Here is a 12,145-nt window from a genome sequence, read left to right on the forward strand (position 1 = left end):
GAGAGGGAGGGGCGCGGGGAGCCGCGAGTCCCCCGCCCCTCACTCCGGACACCCTTTCCCGACCCGGCGGCAAGTTCTAATCGCCGGTCGCGCGCTCGCCAGCCGGGGACGCGCTCGCCGGGTCCTCCCCTTAAACGCCCTCTCCCCGGCGCTCGGGTCCTAGTCCCTGTCCCAGCCGCGCTTCCTCCGAGCGCGCGCGCGCTTGCCCGCCCCCAGGCTCCCCGCGGGCTGCGTCACGTGACCGCGCCCAGCCAAGGCGGCAGCAGCGGCGGCGCGAGCTTCGGCGGCGGCGGCGGCGGCAGTGGCAGCGGGAGCAGCTGCGCCGCCAGCGTGGAGCGGGAGGCGTGTGGGTGTGGAAAGAAGGGAGCGCCAGACCGGAACGGGTGAGCGTTCACCTCCCCCTGCCTGCCCGGGCAATCTTGCTGGCCACCCGGTGCAAACGGGCCCCCTGCCCAGAAGCTTTGCGCATCTCCCTCGTGCTCGGCCGTCCGCCCTCGGGTGGCCGCGGCCCCGCCCGGAGCGGACCGGGCTGCGGTGCTCACGAAAGGGGCTGCACCCCGCCCGCCGCTGCTGTTGCGGACGGCGGCGTGAGGCTGGCGGAGCTGCCCGTGCTGAGCGCGGCGCGCCCTGTGTGCGGCTCTGCGGAGCCGAGGAGGCGGGTCCTGCGGGGACGCGGGCGGCCACTCGGCGGCTGCCGGGCTCTGGGCGGGGGCCGGGCTGGGCGCCGCCTCCTCCGCCGCCGCCTCCTCGCAGTGCAGCGTGAGTAGGGAGCCCCGGCTGGTGGACGCCGAGCCTCTGGGCTCCGCGGTCGCCTCATCCTCGAGGTGTAGCCGCACCTCCGCGTGGCGCCCCGAGCCCCGCGAGTCGGCTGCGGACGAGCAGAGGACCGAGCCCCCATTCTCCGTGCTTCCCGCTGCCCCCCACCGCTCCCTCCCACCCCCCGACCCTCCCGCAGCCTCCCCTACCTTCCCCCCCCTCGGAAAATGGTTCCTGCTGCCGGGCGAGGTGAGTGGCGGCTGCCGCCCGCCCGCGGCGGTGGTGGCGGGTCAGGTCACCTGCGGGGGAGGCCGGGCGGAACGCTGAGGTCTGGGTGTCGCGGCGGGGGTCCTGACCGCTGGACGCTCAGCGGACTGCGGCGCAGTCCCGAGAAGTTGGCGCGGGCGTTCGGGGCGCCCCTCGCAGGTTGTCTCCTGCCGCGCCCGCCCTGCGAGAAAGGTGAGCGGGTTCCTCGGCGTGCGCCTCAGCGCCCGGTCCGGCCAGGAGTCCCCGCCCAGAGCCCGAGGGACGGGGCTCCGTGGGGCTTCGTGTCTACACCCGCTGCTCTTCGGCTTCTTCCAGCCGCCTCGGCCGCGCCATAGCCCATCCTGCTGCTGGCCGCCCCCGCCCCGGCGTGTGGTGACCTTGAGGGCAGCGGTGCCCGGCACTCTTTCCCCGCGCCCCGGGAGGGTCACCCTCTAATCCCCGACTTCGGCCCTACTGGCCCTTCGCTGGCTGAGGGCGGGGGCCCCTCGTGGGCCCCTCGCTGGGGCTGGTTGATTGATGCGTTGTCACATTGGACGGTGATTCCGCGGGAGTTCGAGAGCCGCCTCGCTTCTCTCCCGGTGTCTCCTGCCTGCCCCCCCCCCCCCCAAGATGTTCACGGCTCCTTCCGATTCAGATTTTTGGACTTAGTTGAAAAGGGAAAAATAAAAACAAAACAAAACAAAAAACCCGTGCGTCCTCCACTCCCTCTTTGGAAAGGGTCAGTAGAAAGAACGGCATTATAGTTGCGGGGGCGGGGGGTGTACTCCCTTATCCCATCCTGCTGGAGAATCTTGTGGTGAGCTAGTTAGCGACCCCTGGTTCTGCGCCGCGGTCACTAGCTGGTTGGACTCCGTGCGCATTTCATTCACCAATTTTCTGCGGGACTCGCCGCGCTGGGAGTGCTCGCATCCTGCGCGGTGCAGCGGTGCTGGGCGCCGAGCGCGGGGGAGGGGGCAGGGGGTCCTGAGGGACGTCTGGGGGGGGGGGGGTCTCTGAATCTGGGGAGGGCTGGACCCTACTCCACACACGTATTTTTACCCTTCCCTGGGGTTAGAGCGCAGCCAGCAGTCACCTTTGGCTGTTATGCATGCTACTTTCTGGGTTTATTAATAATCTAATGGCTCGTTGGTTGGTATCGATTGCTGTTCATGATGAATTAGTTATATGGGTGTTTTTTTCGTATGTGTATAGGTATATGCATATGTCTGGACTGTCTTACAACATGGAAGCCTTTGTTGTGTTTAACCTCCCCCACCTGGGGACAATCTTATTTTAAAATAAAGCTCTTGCTCAACGTGGGTGTATTTTATAATAAGAAGTACTTTAAGGATCTGCTTTGTATGAGGCTGTCCTCGAGCAGAGGGTGTGTAACCCTTTGGATGGTGGCCCACGTGAGTCAATAAAGGGCCTTCACCGCCTGCCCTGCCTCCAGCCTTCCCCAGAATCCCTGTCCTCGCGTGTGATAGAGGCGGATTGGGGGAATTAGAGGGATTGGAGGGGAATCTGCTTTTTGTACTTGTGCGTTTCGTTTGGGCAGCCCCCCCCCCCTTTTTTTCCTTTTCCATCATGATGCGTTCAAATTTGAAGTAAATAGAAACGTTTTTCTTACAAGGAATCTCTATAAAAACTAGTGTGTGAAATGGACTTATTTAACCATGATTTCAGGGGGGGCGTTTTAGTTTCTACCTTGCTTTGGATGAGACAGTTAAATTGCTGTAATTAAGGGTGGAACTCTGTCCTGATTTTGGTTTGGGTGTAACTGCAAAGATCTTTGAAAAGTAACTGTTATTTCCTACCATATAGTCTGCAAAAGTGAGTCACAATCGGGTGAGTTAAGGACAGAGCGCCACCTTTAATTTAAAATTTCGTGATTTTTTTTTTAATAAAATGGTGAAAATTCAGAGTATGCCTTCTTGATTTTTATGGCAGCGGCTGTCATTATGACATCCCTATTTAGACGCATAAGGTAAAATTGTCTGTTTTTCCTGCATTAGTGGGGGATTCCTGCAGTTATGTGGGAAGTTTTGGTTTTTTAATTGAAGCTTGAGATTTAATGTAGAATTCTGAGATGAGCTGAGAAACTAGTTTTGATTTGTGCTTATATGATCATAGGAGTAATGATAGTCTGGACCTACTTAGGAAAAGAAATAAGGAAATAGCTGCATTGTAAATAGATATTTAAACCTACCTATTACCACCAAATCCAGGTACCTACCAGCGTGATGTGGTTTTACAGTTTCTTTTGAGCTTTTGTGCTATTAACAGATTCTGCAGGAAACATCCAAACTATCTGTAAAATTATTAACCTTGAGTAAGGTTATAGTAATTTTTTTGTTTTTCATCTTCCAACAGCCTGCCTTTTATGGCTTTCCTGTGAGTTTTATAATTGCTTGTTTTTAAATGATACAAATTTGAGGACTTCCAGCGCGAGTACATACATTCAGAGTTACTGAAGACCATGTTGGGAAAAGTGGTTTCTATATATGACTCCTCTCAAATGCAGTCTCATACAAAAAATAAATGGAGTCTTTAATGCTTAGAAAATAAAGGCTGTAGCTGACAGCTGAATTGGTGAGATTTCCTTCCCTGCCCATTTGCTCCCTTCTGTCCCCCTTTCTCCCAAATAAAAAATTTAAGGTACATTATCTCTTTAGGCACAGGATACTTTTTGATAATTGTGACTACGGATGTAGCATGAAGACACAAAAATTTTAGCTCTCAAGGAATGAATGTGTCCAAGTTACCAAATACAATTTTCATTACTGACCACAAGATATTATTGCCCTTCTATCTGCATTTAACTTTTAATTGAACACTTACGATTTCTTCATAGATCACTATGAAGCATAAGCTATTAAGTTATAGATGTTGTATTAAGTTAAAATTGAATTACAAATTTGCTTGAGATGAAGAGTGGCTTATACTTTTTCAGTCTGTGGAATATGGCCCCATGTTAAGGACATTATTTGAACAGTTAGGTTGATGTATGCAGAGTAATTGTACACAGTTTTGCATGATTTGATAGAAACTGTGATTTGTGGGTTAAGTTTTACTAAATGCCTTTGTCGGATATGTTTAACTTCATTTTGAAAGAAACAGTCTTTTATCATGGGAACTGAGTTGTGTATAGCTAGACAGGTTTTAAGAAGAATGGCCCATTACAACTATCTGTTTATTATGTAGTAACAACAACAAAAGTGTTTGCCCCCTTTTTTCGTACTTTGTTACATATACAAGCAGTTGAAATTGGTTGTTTTCACTTTTTTATTCTTGAATTTTGTAATGAATGAGCAAAACAATAAAGGAGTAAAAATACCAGGAAGCAGAAACTTTTAAAAATTTTTGCACCTTGATTAAGACCTTACTTGTCCAGTTGGAAGGAAATATTATTTTGTAGAAGGTAAGGTGATTAAATAAAAGGGCACCACGAGTAGCTTATTTTAGAATATATAGAATCTGTGGTTAACATTGAAGGTAAATGATTCAGTGGTTATGGGAGAAATTTTTTTAAAGATAAACTTCAAAAGATTATTTTTTAGCTTTTACAGTTGTTTTACATAAACATACACACGCACTGTTGCTTTGTTAAAAATTTTTATTTTGGAAATTGAGAGAATAGTATACTTATTGACTAGTTTTGACAGTTATCAATTGGTGGTGGCCCATCTAATTTCATTTGTCTTTATGCATGAAATATGTCTGTTATAAATGGGGACATTGGTCAGGTAACTGAAATGAATTCATGTGTAATTTATTTGTAATTTACGGAATACACAATAATGCCTAATATGTAGTTGAATCTGAAAGATAATTTTTATGTTCTTCGTTGTTTCTGTAATAGTCTGTTTTACAGCAGGCTCCTAAAGACAGTGTCTCTCAAATTTTGCTTGTTTAGTAATAATGCTTTTGTTTTATAAAGCTCTTTGCGATATTTTAGAATATGTAACATACTGCCTCTTTGAGTCTCACAACAGTAGACCTGTGAGGTGAGTAAAAAGATAGTTGTACTCCCCCCCACCCCCACTGGGTCCACCCCAGGTTAGTAAAAAGGATTTGTCTAGGCCCTAAGGTCACATAGCTAGCACTTAGATTAGCCAGAACTGGACTCTAGGTGGCTTCTTGCTTTTATTCTATTGCTCTTTCCATTGTACATGTTTTTATGTGCATTTGTGAAAGTTACATAGGTTTATGAAAAATGGGTTTCTGACCAGAGTAAATTTAATACTCAGATACAGACAGGTTTGTTTATACTGTGTAAATATAATCTATTGCTTATATTTGGCATAATGGAAATAGTTCATACCCTGATTTACTTATTAACAGATGAGTAAAATGAATTTGAATGCGTATGAAACCTTATATTTTTAATATTGTGAATTGGATCATCTTAAGTAAGGAATTTTGTTTGCAAAGACCTCTTGGTCTTTGAAATGATTAGGGATGTCTTAAATCTTGTGTCAAAAATAAAGTGGCCTGTACTAAAAGTTTCTTCTTTCAATTTCGGCTATAATTTTTTTTAATGCACTTGTTTTTCTGCCAAACATATGTATTCCATAAATCTTTTTGAAATGTTAATTTGTAATGACATTTAGTTTACAAAGTTCCCAAAGGAGGAGATTTTTAGTTCCTGAAATTCAAAAGCTTTCTATAAATCTCACCAGGAAGGTAGTGGTTCTCCAGCATCCATGGGCCTGAGGATCACCTAGGGGAGTGACTGACAGGGCTGACCTCTGGCATTGCCCCTGCAGTCCTGATTCAGCAGATTGGGGGTGGGGCCCAGCAGGCTGCATTTGGAGAAACATCTTCAATTTATGACCAGGTTAAAATTATATGATGTGGTAGAGATGTAAAGATTTCACTTTGTGTACAGAGTTAGTGCTTTCAAATAGTTTTGACTCTTGTACCCATGCTTGATTAGAGATTGGTGGTTTTTGTGACGATTGTAAACCTGGTAAATTGAAAATACTTTTGTTATCTGTGTTCACTGTCTTCCTGTAAAAGATCTGTCTGTGGTTATTTGTTAAGTTACTTATTAATCTTTGTGAACTCTTAAAGAATGTTCTTCTCTTTTTGTTTTCATGCCCCCATGTCTGCCATTTCCAAGTGACTTGAACATAGGGACTTATTTTGGTAAAAATAATGAATCCTATGTCAGTGGAGAACTGAATATTTGTGCTTTAGTCTGGCTCTTACATTTTGTTAGAAGGAAAAACTTTAGATGTTCCTTCAGACTAAAAAGCCATTAATTGGTGGATAAGTGGTGGTCCTTATCAATTTCAGTTAATAGGCAGCTGTTCTTCAAAAGGAGCAGGTTAGTGTCTAATGATTTTTCAGTAATATTAATGATATAAAACTAATTGATAATTTATCCTTCTGAGCATTAAAACAGAAGTTACTGCTCTTTTACTATTTGTTAAAAAATTTTAGATGCTAAATAACAATTTATATAACAATCTACTCTGAGGTCCAGTTGATATAAACTGGTTTGACTTTAAGCTGTTTTATCTAATACTATATGCCACATGTGGATTATTTAAGTCCTAAAATAGTTGTTTCTGCTTCATTGTAACACAGTAGTAAATAGCCTTTATTGTATTTAAAATATATTTTATGATGAAATTAATTTCAAAGTAAATCCATTTAAAGACTGTTGAACATTTTTTTTGTTGTTTGTTCCAAAAGCTTTGGCTTGTTGGCTGTGCTTTAAGATATATTTAGGCATCATGGGTTATAATTTACAAATGACTATGGAAATCGAAACTAATAAAGATTTCTGGCAGAGAAATCCAGATACACTATGGGTAAACTTTTCACCGTGTTCTTTTGAAACATTTTTTTATTAAATTTTTCCTAGGATAGTGTTAACTGTTTTAAACAGTATGCTGTGTTTTTAGTTAACTCTTTGGTGAAAATATTACTTGGTACTTCTAAGTGCAATAACTTCCAACAGTATGGTATCCCAACCTCTGGAATAGCTGCTTTGTATTAATATTATTGTCAGCTGGGCCTCTGGGGGAAAGAATAAAGATAGTTTTGAATGGACCAGTGCTTGCTTACATTGTGAAATCTGAGATTATACTGCCTAACTGTAAGCTGTTATGACTACTGTAAAGACCTGGTAACTGTAGAAGGAAAAGTTGTACTTTCTGAAAAATAGATCTGAAAAAGGATTTGATTGTTTAAAAGATGCTTTTTAAATAACTCGATTATTTACAGTATGAATTTATTGTTCACTGTACTAACTCAGTGAATTTGCTCCCAGAAGGAAATTAAACAGTCTTTTACTCTCAGAACGCTCAGATCTGCTGCTTTAATCTATCTTTCATATTTGTGCCAGAACTTTTTTTTGTTGTTTTTAAATAGCTTTCCTGCTGTCCTTTCTTCACGAAAACTTCTAACGGTTCTTCATTTTTCTCTTTATCAACATGCACCTTAGCTCTGAAGGCCTTTTATAAAATCGCTCAGTATTTTCCAAAGTGTTTTTCAGAACACTGGCTTCAAGAAATATTAATGGGGGGGGGGGTTCTTTAAGGGAAGAGGGGCAAAACTAAAATCCAAGATTGCTGGTTTCTGCAGTTTTCCCATTTGGTTCTTCTCCTATCCTTTGATATGTTAATATGGATGGCATCTGTGTAAATGTGTTTAATGCTTTGTTCCGTTTCACAGAATCCCCTTTCCTGGATTATCCCACCTGTTACTTTTCTATATTACCTAATAGGATCACCACTTTTCTGTATTACTTAATGGGATTAGCACTTTGCACACCTCCAGGGGGTGCTATTCACATAGGTCAAACTGTTAATCACCTTTCTTGGAGTTAAGAGCAGTGCTAGTAACTTAGTGCTGACTGCTGCCCACTGGGGGACAGTCATGGAATCTGGCCATGTGTGTCCACTCTGCTCATTCCTTTTGTTGTGACTTCATTATGTTTTTCCTTTCACCTGATGGGACCCTTGATCTTGTTTATCTAAGTGTGCGCATCCTTCAAAACTCAGCATTAGTCTCCCTTTCTCCATCATCACTCATTCACTTTTTTGTCTGAATTTTTCTGTGTAGTCTGGGTCATACACTTCCATTTATTATAAATCGTTTTTGTCGTAGTCATTAATTTCATTTGGAGATAATATAGAGGAGTTGAGATAAGAACATGGGCTGTCCGGGATACATAGAACTTTATCTAGCAAATGTCCAGTCAGTGTTTTTCGGCCTATTGGTTAAGGACTTGGGTATTGTGTGGCTTGCGTTGTTAAGGTAAAGCAGATAATGTTGAGGAATTTTTCTTGGTGAGTTTCTGAAGTCTTTTTAACCTTTGCAGTTTTAACTGAGGAGGACTCATAGGACAACCTGTTTTACTTTTGGAAGACAACTGTCTTCCATAGAAAGTTGCAAGGACAGTAGAATGTAGTATAGGAAATCTTCGATTTCTTAATTTCAGTTTAGTAATTAATTTGTCTCTTAGGTTTTATTTTGATTGTAATGAGTCATTATACTAGCTAAAATTCATTATACAAGTAAAATTTGTATCTTAAGATGACCAGTTTCGTTTTTCTGTTAGTTCTTTGACATCTTTTCTTTCATTGGAATGGAGGTTCTTAACGAAGTATTTGTTGGATCTGTAGTCCGTTAGCCTGTTGCATGATGTGAAACACCATAGTTTGAAGCATATATTATGGTTTAAAATTTAAACTATGATATTCTTGTTTTGCTCTTTATTGATAGAAATACCGTAGGGACCAAGTTCTTAAATGTGTTTTCGCCGAGGGTTCTGATTTTTCTGAGAGAGTCCTTTTCTATGAACTGAGAATGAATGTTTGCTCGTGACCTGGTGTGGGATCATTGTAGGAAGGGTAGATATACGGTCTCTGTTAAAGTTTAAAGCACAGTATAATATGGTTATTCTTCTAACTGCCTTTCTTAGGTCAAGAAAGGAAAGCCTCAGGGCGCCTGGGTGGCTCAGATGGTTAAGCATCTGCCTTTGTCTAGAGCAGGTCATGATTCCAGGGTCCTAGGATGGAGCTCCTGCTCAGCTGGGAGCCTGCTGCTTTCTCCCTCTACTGCTCCCCTGCATGCGCTCTTTCACTCTTTCCCTCTCAAATAAATACATAAAATCTTAAAAAAAAAAAAAAAAAAAGGACGAAAGAAAGAAAGAAAGGAAAGCCTGTACTTGACTTTATCAGTTATGTTAAATGCTTATAATACATGAGTCATAATTTCAGACATTCAGGCAATTGATTGATATAGATAGTATGTAAGCTGTTATATTAAAAAACACTTAAGAAAAGTTGCTCTCTAAAGCGCGTTCATTTTCCAGTTGACTGTTCTTCCAACCCTTTTAAACTGTGTAGACTTAATTGTTGGTAAGGGATTATTGTAGAAGAAATTTAAGACTTGCTCCTGCTTTAAGCTGGCAGTAGTAATCATACTTAAATTTCTAAGCAAACGAGGAGCAAAAAATGAAATCTGTGAAGGCAGAAATCAGTGAAACCAGGAAAAGTTGAAATGGGCTAGGGTATGCTCTTTTCCTACGGGGACACAGGTGGATGACACTGGCACATACTCCATCCTGCCCTACTAATAATCTTTCAGTTTCTTTGCTATCATTCTTCCTTACTGAAGCCTAAAATTAAGGGAGTGCTGCTTGAAGTACTCTTTGTTTACAAAGCCAATCACAAACACGGGTCTTTAGACAATCCCGACAGCTGATACCATTGTGGAGAACTGTAGAGTTAAGAGGGCAACAATGCAGGTAAAGGACTGAATACAAGGAGGGTCAATCAGTGACTTGGGAAAGAGATGAGGCAAAGTCTAGGAAAAGGAGATCCGCTAGCATCCAACTCTCTGAATATCTGGTCTCTGAAAAACGAACAGCAAGCAGACAGCCCTTCCCTGCTTGCAGAGTGGATTCAGGGTAAAATGTCAGTTCTCCTGCCTTTGGGGTCAAACTCTGCTATATTTTTATATGTAATTGGATGCTGGAACCAACCGCATCTACTTTTGCCTCTGTACCTCTTGTTGCCTCACTCCTTTTGCTAGAAACACCCACGTGTCTTAGAGCCTGTGTGTCTTTTTTTTTTTTTTTTAAGATTTTATTCATTTATTTTAGAGAGAGCACAAGAGCTGTAGAGGGAGGGGGAGGGCAGAAGGAGAGGGAGAAGCAGACTCCCCACTGAGCTGAGGGCTTGATGTGGGCTGGATCCCAGAACCCTGGGATCATGACCTGAGCCACCCAGGCACCTTGAGCCTATGTGTCTTTTGGTATGTGTGATTGGAGCTAAAATTTCTGATTTGGGTTTTTACTCTGTGGTGTTCTGTTTAGATTTCTCCATATTTAAATTTGAATTTTACTTTCACCAGTAAAAAGCCAGGTGACCTTGCGTAAATAACTGGGTTTCTTTGTTACCTTCCCCAAAAGTGCAAAATACAAGGTCAAGGAGTTTTGTTTTTATTTTTTTGAAAGTTTCGACTTAAAAATTTTTTATGGCTGTTGTAGATCTTTCTTCCCACCCTGCCCCAAATTTTCAGCCATTTAATTCTTTATTCTTTCAGATTTGCCTTCTAATTTTGTCTTTTAACCTGTTTATCAAAATTTGATGTTTCATCTGTGATATGCTGTGTTTCATTCATGAAAAATTACCTAGTTCAATAAATGTATTTATCTAAGACTTCCAGTTAAAGAAATGGAACATAAGTGACATTTAAGTCTGCTCCCTACCAAAAGCATACTAAAATTTGAGAACGTGTTGAGTTTACATATTTATGTTAAGATTCCCGGCTGCCTGCCTTCTCTTAGCTTTTAGGCTGCTGGCCAGAGTTGAATTGTCTTCTCTGAGGATCCTGACCAGCTCTGGGGGTTGGGGGAAACTTAAAGATTCTGGCATTGGCTCTGTGTTTGTGTGAGGAGTTTGTCCTGGAAAAAAAAAAAAAGTCCCATTTTGATCACCCTGCAGTGAACTCCCTAGTCAGAAAGTCCTATATGTGAGTTCAGAACTCCTCTGTAGTGTATTTGTCCTATTTTTTTCTTCCATAATTAAAAAAAAAATTGTTATAGCCCTATTAAGGAGTGATTCACATACAGTAAAATGCACATACTTAAAGTGAAAAATTTGTTACATTATATTGAGGTGAACCTATCACCATGGTCAGGTTAATGAGCATAGCCATTCCCCTAAAAATTTTCTTATGCCTTTTTGTAATCTTCCCTCCTTTCTCCTCTTCTGTCTCTTTACTTTGCTAGGCAATCACTGGTCTGCTCTCTCTCATTATAGATTAATTTGAACTTTCTAGAATTTTCATGTGAATCATGCAGTGTGTGCTCTTTTGGGGCTGGCTCTCATTCAGCATAGTTATTTGGAATTCACCCATGCTGTATATAGTAATAGTTCAGTTTTGTTATTGTTGATACAATGTTTTGCCTCTGTGGATATACCACAGTATGTTTGTCCATTGACCTGTTGATGGACATTTTGGGTTCCAATAATGTATAATGTCCCTTCAGATCTTTTGTCCACTTTTAGGTTGTTTGCCTTTCTATTTGAGTTGTAGTTTCTTTGTATATTCTAGATAAAAGTTCTTTAGGAAACATTACTGTTTGTGTTGGGAGTGGGAGGAAGAATGGTGATGATAGCCATTGATAACACCTAAAAGCGAAAAAGCAAGCAGGAGCACTGTAGTATTATTTGTAGAGGTGGGCTTGGGTACTAAAAGAAATGACACCTATTCCCCATTGCCTCTGAGTGGAAAATGGAGTAGGGGAACTAAAAAAATGCTAATATTAAAAAGAAAAAAAAGTCTTGAAAATCTTACTCTAAATGGATGGTATTCTGAATGGATGGTGTGCACACATATGTTTGTCAGAACTAAAACAAATACATCCATGGACTAAGTTTATTTGTGTGGACGGCCCAGGTATGCCTGTAAGTCAGTTCTTGTGTCTTGTTTACCGTTAGATGCAGAATTCAGTATTACTTCGGGTAAAAGAATCAGTTTTTACAAAAACATAACTAAGCAATGTGGACTTAACAGGGGGCTTCATTTCTCAGGCAAGTCTTCCTCTACTTTGCAAGGTCAGATTCCCCATTCCTTTATTACGTAGAGCAGTTTGTCCCTACCTTTGGTTTCTTGA

The 12,145-nt window shown here is 42.3% G+C and overlaps 1 protein-coding gene across 4 annotated transcripts in view; it reads left to right on the plus strand.

The window, feature by feature from the left end:
- The first annotated feature begins 293 nt into the window (after positions 1 to 293).
- ATP2B1 (ATPase plasma membrane Ca2+ transporting 1) overlaps positions 294 to 12,145 on the plus strand; it is a 123,971-nt gene continuing 112,119 nt past the window's right edge. For 3 of the 4 annotated variants that reach the window (XM_059402363.1, XM_059402365.1, XM_059402366.1), the window contains exon 1: positions 294 to 383. The gene's annotated coding sequence lies outside the window, so the exon portion shown is untranslated. Of the gene's footprint in view, positions 384 to 919; positions 1,006 to 12,145 lie in introns of those variants that run through there. The other variant, XM_059402364.1, reaches the window with a different exon arrangement.

Source organism: Mustela nigripes, chromosome 6 (genome assembly GCF_022355385.1).
Source record: "Mustela nigripes isolate SB6536 chromosome 6, MUSNIG.SB6536, whole genome shotgun sequence".
In the NCBI taxonomy this organism is placed as follows: domain Eukaryota; kingdom Metazoa; phylum Chordata; class Mammalia; order Carnivora; family Mustelidae; genus Mustela; species Mustela nigripes.